We start from the raw sequence: 9,553 nt of genomic DNA, 5'->3' as shown, positions 1-9,553 counted from the left end.
GCATGTGCGGGTATTTGACAACCGGAGCCGGCTGGCGAGATCTTTTATTTTAGGTTATGTTTGAATTGTTTTGAATTATTGCTTTAGTTTTATTAGGTAATTTGATATTTAAGTAGCTGGGATTAGTTTTAATTAAATAAATATGGCGCAAAATATGGATTCCACCTCTTCCAATACTAAAGAACCTATAAAGAGTCTTAGGTTTACAGCAGATGACGACTTAGCCCTTCTAACAGAATTTGTTACTTGTTCCCTAAACCCACTGGTAGACGTTGAACAATAAAGCACTGGAAATAAGCACTTTAGCCCTTTAGTTTTAAAATACCTAGTAAACAAAACAATTTCAAAGTTTTAAATTCAAAGTTAGGTTAAGTTTAAATAGCGGACGCGACGCGATCAGAATTCTTTCCGATCCGATAACTATAAATGAAGAGAGTTAATACCACCTCACGTAAAGGAAATAACACCTGGCCTTATTAACGTCCAGGCACGCTATTCGGTTTAGCGATATCTCTCTATTACGCTGTTTATTGATATTTTACGCGAGTTTATTTTTGCACACAGGAAATTTGACTCGTTTGCACATCGTCATATAAAACAATTTTCGTACCACGAATTAGGGACAAGATTTTTATCTGTATACTTATAGGATACCTAATCTGTGATATTACTTTGAAAATTAAAAAAAAAATGATTTTTCTTTTAAATTTTGAGAACCACGGGATTTTTTCTGGATTTTCTTTCTCATAGATTTAATCTACTACCTATGTTGCCATATTTTCAAGATATTATGATTTTTAACTAAAAATTAAAAAAAAATCAATTTTTTTTTCTGGGGTCGAAATATCCTACCTCTAAAAATATTTGGACTTATTTAAGACTCGCCCTGTATACTCTTGGTTAATTTTTATATTATTTTCTTTTCTTTACGTAAACCTTGTAGTATCTATATTTATTTGTTTTTAATTACTATCTTAGCACAATGTAGTCTTAAACAATGTTGGAATTTGTTTTGCTCTAAAAATGATTGGTACAGCTGTGGCAAAACGTGACAAAATAACTTAGAATTATATATTATATTCTTGAAAACAATTAATAAGAGTAATCAAGGTAACATGAAATACCTACCTATATACATACAATTATTAGGAAAATATTTACTACTAGGTAGTTACACACATTTTAATTACTCTGAGAATTTCGAAAATAATTATTGAAGATTTAGTCAATATTTTTCAAAGAAAACTTCGTAATACCCTTGTATATATAAACAAAGGTAATACTATTAGTAGAATAAGAACTACTAGTAGATATACAGATAGATTTCGATAGTTTCTGAGATATTAATAAATAAATAAAAGATATACATATATTTATCAGCCTTTCTAAAAAAAATTATTAAAAATACAAGAAATGCCCTGAAATCAAAACCATATTAGGTATTAACTTTAGATTGACTCCACTTACTTTGCTATAAATATGGTAATCGTAAGTCATACAGGATGTTCCAAATTCTACGCTAAACTTTCTAAAATGTAAAATAATTTTTCTTCGTTTTTTTTAAATGGAACACCCTCTATATTTTTTATTAATAGATGGTGAATTAAAAAATGAACATTTTCTGTATTTAGAGTATTTCAAAATTTTTAACGGTTTCATAGATATTAGCGGTTTTAAATTTGATATGGCATTTTCCACAGTAAATTTTTATCAAAGCCATCCAATGATTTTTCTCTTGTATTTTACCATTCAAATAGCCATATGAAATAATACTGCGTGTATCTGCGAAACCATTAATAATTTTGAAATACTTTAAATACAAAAAATGTTCATTTTTTAACTCACCGTCTAATAAAAAAATACTATACAGGGTGTTCCACTAAAAAAAAACAAAGAAAAATTATTTTATACACTTCCCCAATAAATTACCGCACCACAAAAAAATAACCAAAAATTTAAGTTAAGTTTTTGTCAAAACCACTTATCCGATTTGGACGATTTTTTTTTAATTATAGGTTATTCTTTCCACAATGTTGCTATACTAACTGTATTTTGATAGGAACCCTTTTTATACTAATACCGGGTGTAGCAATTATAACTTGTTTTTTTAATAAAATTTGTGACACCCTGTAGAGTTGATCAGTTACAGTATCAAGTTAAAATTAAAATCACATTTTAGCTTTATCTTTTTTTTTACATTTTATTTTTTTATTTACTCCATTATCTTCCTTATTACACGAGAAACAACATTTTATAGGATGACATGATTTAATATTGGTTTTAATTAACATTTTTTCATTTTACTCACTAAAGTAAGTAGCAGGCTATGGAAAAACACGGATTACCAGTAAATGTCACATAGAGATGCTTGTTGTCAGTGTCAGTCGTTTTCGTCCTTTTATTATATCAAAAATATGCAACGTGCACGTGAAACAAGAAATTTTACTGGCGAAGAATGTGCTCAAGCATTAATATTGTCTGAGGAAGGTTGGAACGTTTCGTAACAGCTCGGACCCTTCAATTTAATTATAAAATCCCTCTCTCATACACTAATGGAGATTTTTAAACCCTTTGACCCTTTTAAATCGCCGGCAATGAACAGAAAATCGACTAAATACCAAAAGAAAGTGTATTTTTTCGATTCTATCGAAAGCAAAACGTGCCAAATGAAAAGTAAAATACCAAATCAGGTCTAAGTAAAAGCGGAAATAAAATAAAACAGCCGAAATTAACGCCGATATCGAGAAACGTTCTTTGTGGGCGGTTCGAATACCAATTCCACGATTTCTCTTCAGGGTTAGTAGAGCTGCGAGTTGCGCCAGTATATGGCCGGTCTAAATTCCTCGTATATTTTTCAATACCTCGGTCTTATAACGAATGACACATACGCTAAATGATTTTATAATTAATAAGAATGTTACTGATTCACTTTTTGGTCATGCCGAGACAAAAGAAACAAAAAATGCCACTGTTACTTTTTAGTCAAATATTTCACCGTGCTTAATATACCGTATGATCGAAAAAAAGCGGCGTCAAAGACGGCTGGGGAATGAGAATCGGTGGTAATTTTGGGGAGTTCAATTTTTAGACGTCATTTACTATACAGGGAGTCGAAAAAATAGTGTTTCTAACTTCGTTGTGTGATTTTACAGACAAAAATAAAACAAAAAGTCCCTAAAATGCTTCCCTTAGAACTTTATTGGCCAAGTAAATGAGGTCTAGGGCTTGATATCACCAAAATTATCATCGATAGTCATTGGCCAGACGTCGTTGACGCCTTTTTTTTCGATGGTATGGTATTAGATGTGTAATTTTTAGAAATATGTTTTTATATGGAGTACGTTTTATTACTCGTAATCACCTACTTTTATGAATTATACAGGATGTTTCAAAAAACATGTGCCATCTCTCGTGGGGAGATTCCTCACGTAAAAATAAGATTTATTTTTCATATCAACATAGGTGCGATTCTGCTTTGTTTCGTAGCTACAGGGTGTGAAAGTCTTAATATTTTTTCGATATATTATAATATATGGATGGTTCCTATAACATATACATGGCTATGAAAATGCATAGTTTTAGAGGTACAGGATGTTAAAACTTATTAAAATTAGTTTTTTTTTTGTAATTATCTTAAATACCATTATTGTTTTATTTGAAATTTCTGTATATTGGACTAATAGTAGTAATAACAAATAGGTAATAATATTTAAAAATGAATTTGATAAAATATATAATTTATTAATTTTATTTTTATTTTAATTTTATTAATTGTGATTAATAAAATTGCGTTTATCTCATCAAGGAGGCCGAATTCGACAAAATATCAAGAGATAATTTTTAATTGGCATTAAACGGCTTACAGAACATATCAAAAGAAAAAAAGTCAATGGCGCACATGTTTTTTTTTTTTAAATAAAATCATTTATCGACACTTTTTTAGCATTACCATTGTCACCGATTTAGACACCTTAATAAACATTCAAGTGTATGAGTCTAAGTAGGCTTTGCTCGAGACGTTTCTTCGTTTGTTTTGCCACCGCGTCGGCAATCGCCGCTCCGCGATCTTCTTCACTGTTCCCCGCCAACTTGTTTCTTCGTTCTTCGATTGGCCATTGGTCGATATCCGGCCTACTTGGACCTTCTGGGGGACCGCTCTTCCATGTCTTCTTCACGGATTAGTCGCGCTTCCGTCTTCAGTAGTCGAAAGATCGTTATCAAGGTCGGAAGTGTCAAGTTTTTTGCGTGTTTTTTTCTCTACGGACTCCAGTTTTGATTTTCAGTACCTACATTGTTTTTTTTCGTCAATTTTTTTGCATAGGTAAGTAAATTTTTATATTTTAAAAAAAGTGTTATATTGATCTTTTATAATTTTTATTTTCTGATTTTTACTATAAATTACCATACGATCGAAAAAAACGGCGTCATAGAGGGCTGTGGAATGACAGTTTTGGCGAGGTCAAGCCCTACTTAACCAAAAAGTTTCTATATGAACATAGTAAAAAAAAAATAATTCACTCGCGAGTTCATCGCTCGCGAATTAATCTTTTCGGTCGACGAAATACCATTTTATCGTCTTGTACAAAAGATAATTATTTATTTACCGAGAGCTGTAACGTCTTCGGGAAGCATTTTAGGGCATACTATGTTCATATAGAAACTTTTTGGTTTATTTTTATCAGAATCACCCAACGAAGTTAGATACACAATTTTTTTGACCCCCTGTATCGAATCAGCATTTCTTTTTTAAAAATTTCATGCAATAATCGGGAAAGCACTATTTGTAATGAATTAAAACATTCTATGGTTGCTTTTACTTTATACGTTTTGACTGAATAGTTAAGACCATAAAATAATTAACTAGAAAGAAGTGTCAACTCTGTGTTAAATCGTGGAAACACGATACGCCACCGAAAGCCTTCGTTGTCGTCTGGAGAACTAATTTTCAATTGACAGGTTGACATGATGGCTTCATTTTTATTTCCGTTTCCGGTTATTCAATGGCGGGCACCTCTTTCAGGTTAAATGTATTTTGTACTCTTTCTTATCATAAATAAAACAAAATAAAAATTTATTCAAACATATTTATTTGAAATATGAGACAACGTGACTAAATAAATATAAAAAAATAAAGAATTGAATGATTTCTATATCAATTACATAATTATATGCAGTTTTATCGTAAATTAGTAAGGTATAAGCATGACTTACAGAAATGTGTAAATAAATACACGTATTCACAGCCTTCAGAAACAGAAAACGGGGGCAGGAACATGAAAACGGGAGCCTTATACCATAACAAACCAAACCTGAAAACAGAAAAACACATTTTTATACTAAAATTAACAATGTAAAAATATCAATATAGGTATAAAATATAAATATACTAATTAAAAAAGCTCCATTATTCCCAAAGAGACCTGCTTTATGAATCCAAAACAAGTAAAAAGAGACTTTTAATCGGATAACAATCAGATTGTATCAGACAGATTTATTGTATTATTGACAATAAATCGCACATACTGGAGGTAACTAATATTGGCTATAGTTAAAAATGATCTTACCTTGCTGTAAATTTTCTTGCATCTAAAAAACATGGAAATAGTGTTTAATTACTACCTATTTTTAATATACATGGGACATACCTAGTACTGCAGAAACGTCTTTTTCTCCAGGATTTTTCATGTAATATATATTTTATATGCTTTATTACCTTTATATTTATAAATTTCAGGCGAAATATCAAATTGAATTTACAAAACAAAACTAAACGGAGAGAATTAAAATGGCGTCGAAATTTGTTCGATTTGTTCTAGAACAAATCTGTCAATTCTAAACTGTGAAGTTAGACAATAGTTAGACAGAAACATTGTTGTCCTTGTCTAGGCGGCCATACTTGTCGTCAGGAGATGACAGGAATGACACTAATGACTGTTTCCAATTTTCCTATTTCACTGTTTAGTGTCATTCCTGTCATTCTCCTCACGACAAGTATGGCCGCCTAGACAAGGACAGCATTGTTTTTGTCTAACTATTGTCTAACTTCACAGTTTAGAATTGACAGATTTCAGTTTCAGAGACAACTTCAGATTTGTTCTAGAACAAATTCGAAAATATTCGAATTTTAATTCATTCCGTTTATTTTCGTTTTGGAAGTTCAATTTAAAATTTCGGCTGAAATTATAAATATATAGGTAATAAAGTATATCAAAAATATATATTACATGAAGAATCCTGGAGAAAATGACGTTTCTGCAGTAGTATGTATGTCCCATGTATATGAAAAATAGGTAGTAAATAAACACTGTTTTTACATTTTTTTAGATGCAAGAAAATGGTGTTATAATCTCTTTGATCGGCGATTTTTTTAAAAATGGAAACAATTTACAGCAAGGTAAGATCATTTTTAACTATAGCCAACATTAGTTATCTCCAGTATGTGCGATTTATTGTCAATAATGCAATAAATCGGACTGATAATCTGATTATGTTATCCGACTAAAAGTCTCTTTTTGCTTCTTTTTGATTTATGACCCGTCTCTTTGGGAATAATGGAAGCTTTTTTAAACAGTATATTTATATTTTATACCTATTGATATTTTTACATTGTTAATTTTAGTATAAAAAAATTTGTTTTTCTGTTTTCAGGTTTTTGTATAAGGCTCCCGTTTTCATGTTCCTGTGTCCGTTTTCTGTCCTTGAAGTCTGCGAATACGTGTGTTTATTTACAAATTAATGTAAGTCATGCTTATACCTTAACTAATTTACGTTAAAAGTACATGTAATTAACTAATTGGTATTGAAACAATACAATCCTCTATATTTTTATATTTATTTAGTCACGTTGTTCCATATTTCAAATAAATATATGCGAATAAATTATTTTTTGGTTTTATTCATGAAAAGAAAAAATACAAAATACATTTGAACTGAAAGAGGGCCCGCCATTGAATAACCGGAAACGGAAATGACTACAACTTTAAAATTAAGCCATCATGTCCTTGTCATGTCAACCTGTCAATTGGAAAATTAGTTCTCCAGACGACAACGAAGGCTTTCGGTGGCGTATCGTGTTTCCACGATTTAACACAGAGTTGACACTTCTTTCTAGTTAATTATTTTATGGTTAAGACTGCCAGGTAAAACCTTATGTGTAGACTGGACTTAACTCTAGCCTCTGATCTAATGATGATGATTTGATCGTAGAAAAATAAACTAATTGATTTTGATGTGGGATTGGCTTTAACATATTAAACGACGGATTATTTTTAATTTCCTGCCTAGTAATTAGAGCATTTATATATCAAATAAATGGTGTTATAAGGAAAAAATTCTAACATGTATAGTAGAAGGGTAGTAGTAAGGTCGTTGATAAATAAACACGTTGCTGTAGTACACCGGACATTTATTTTATTATAGCTCTAAGCGTTACGGAACTAGATCAAGTTGGCTTATATATAAATAGCGGATTATTTTATCAAAAATTACATTCGACTAAGGTTAGCCGTTGGGTAATTTGAGTAGGAACACACCATAGGTAAAGAATTTTATTTTATTTTTATTTAAAAATAGATATTAATATATATTTTTAAGATTTTTTGCTTATTTTTTTCAGATAAAAAAAACGAAATTTAAGAGATGACACTAATTAAGATTGATTGACGTATTGAATTTTTTTTGACCATTTCCTGTTTAACCGGAAATGACTACAACTTTTAATTTTTAAATGGCACCCTCGGTATTTTTTTTTTACTTTATTTGATAGAAAATGATACTCTGAATAGAATGACATGTATCATATGTAAACTTTTGACATTTTCGCTTAAAACAAAACTGTATTTTAAATTTCAATCTAGAGTGCCATGGGTGTGTTAAAAACACTAATTTTTAATCAAGGACCCTTGGAAAAATAGATTTGATCGTCTAATGTTTTTAGTGTCTTGTCCCGGCCGGTTAAAAGATGCCCAAATTGTATTTTTAATCATATCTCAATTTTTTCAAATGGAACGAGGTTGGTTCATTAGCATATTTGGAAAAAGCATTTTTTACGAATAATTTGATACCATACACTTGGTATTTCGAGTCAAATTGTCGTTATGGATCGCATCTTGCAATTTCAAATAAACCATATTCGAAAATGTCAAAAATTGACATTCAGAGAGTCATTTTCTATCGAAAAAAGTAAAAAAATACCGAGGGTGCCATTTAAAAATAAAAAGTTGTAGTCATTTCCGGTGAAACAGGAAGTGACCGAAAACAATCGAATGAGTCAATCAATCCTAATTTATGTCATATACTAACATACCAAATCTCAATTTTTTATGTGAAAAAATAAAAAAGTTATAGGGGTGATTTTTTTTGAAACGCACCCGGTATAATTTTTAATAAAAATTCATTAGTTGGTTACTTTGAAAAAAAAATCTTTTTTGTTGTAATTTGGTATTTTCCAAATAAACAAAATAATTTGCTTATACAGGGTGAACCAAAATCATTATACAGGGTCCGGCAATAGTGCGTCGGGCATCTGTAGCTCCTAGAATAAAAAACTTAAGAATTTTGTTTAAGTGCGAACCTAAAGTATGAGCCAGGATGTATTTCAAGAAAATATTTTAACTTCTATAGGGTGGCTCAAAAAAGTGTCAGTGGACCTTGATGATTTTTTTTAATGGAATACCCTGTATATTATTGTATTTTTGGCTTCCTTTCAGATCACTTTACATAACCCTAAGATATGAATAAATATATTTTGATAGTTTCAGAGATATTAAAAAATAAATAAAAAATATGTATTTTTCAGCCCTTCTTAAAAAAATTATTAAAAATACAAGAACTGTCCTGAAATAAAAACTATATTAGGTATTTACTTTAGATGGTATGTACTTACTTTGCTATGAATATGAAAATCGTAAATTATACAGAATGTTCAAAATTCTGCGCCAAACTTTCTAAAATATAAAATAATTTTTCCTCGTTTTTTTAAATGGAATGGAACCCTGTATATTATTTTTTCAGTAGACGGAGAATTAATCGCAGATATTTGCGGTTTTATATTTCATATGGCATTTTCCACAGTAAATTTTTATCAAAGCCACCCAATGATTTTTCTCTCGTATTTTACCATTGAAAGCGCCATATGAAATAATACTGCGCGTATCTGCGAAACCGTTCAAACTTTTGAAATACTCTAAATACAAAAAATGTTCATTTTTTAACTTTCCATCTAATAAAAAAATAATATACAGGGCGTTCCATTTAAAATAACGAAGAAAAATTATTTTATATTTTAGAAAGTTTGGCGTAGAATATTGAACATCCTATATGATATACGATTACCATATTTATAACAAAGTAAGCACAAATTAACTGAAAATGTAGGTTTTGCGCAAAGTTCGTTTTACAGTCCCTCGAGAGAGACTCCGAATATGTTTTTTTGTTAGTTTTATGTGGTGTTCTCTTAACTAATATGTTTCCAATCTAATGTTATTGCCATAAATGCTAACTGTGGATGTTATTTTTTGCAACTTGGTTTGGACATATTGCCTACTGTGCGGCC

At 30.2% G+C, this 9,553-nt stretch overlaps 1 protein-coding gene across 1 annotated transcript in view; it reads left to right on the top strand.

The window, feature by feature from the left end:
* Positions 1–4,166: 4,166 nt before the first annotated feature.
* Positions 4,167–9,553, top strand: part of LOC115888874 (putative uncharacterized protein DDB_G0270496) — a 36,623-nt gene continuing 31,236 nt past the window's right edge. Inside the window, 1 exon segment of the mRNA XM_030908744.1 lies at positions 4,167–4,321. The gene's annotated coding sequence lies outside the window, so the exon portion shown is untranslated.

The sequence above is a fragment of the Sitophilus oryzae genome, unplaced genomic scaffold, assembly GCF_002938485.1.
Source record: "Sitophilus oryzae breed Bouriz unplaced genomic scaffold, Soryzae_2.0 scaffold_808_pilon_pilon, whole genome shotgun sequence".
Lineage (NCBI taxonomy): Eukaryota > Metazoa > Arthropoda > Insecta > Coleoptera > Curculionidae > Sitophilus > Sitophilus oryzae.
Note: the sequence above shows the minus strand (reverse complement) of the source record. Positions and strands in the feature narration are given on the sequence as shown.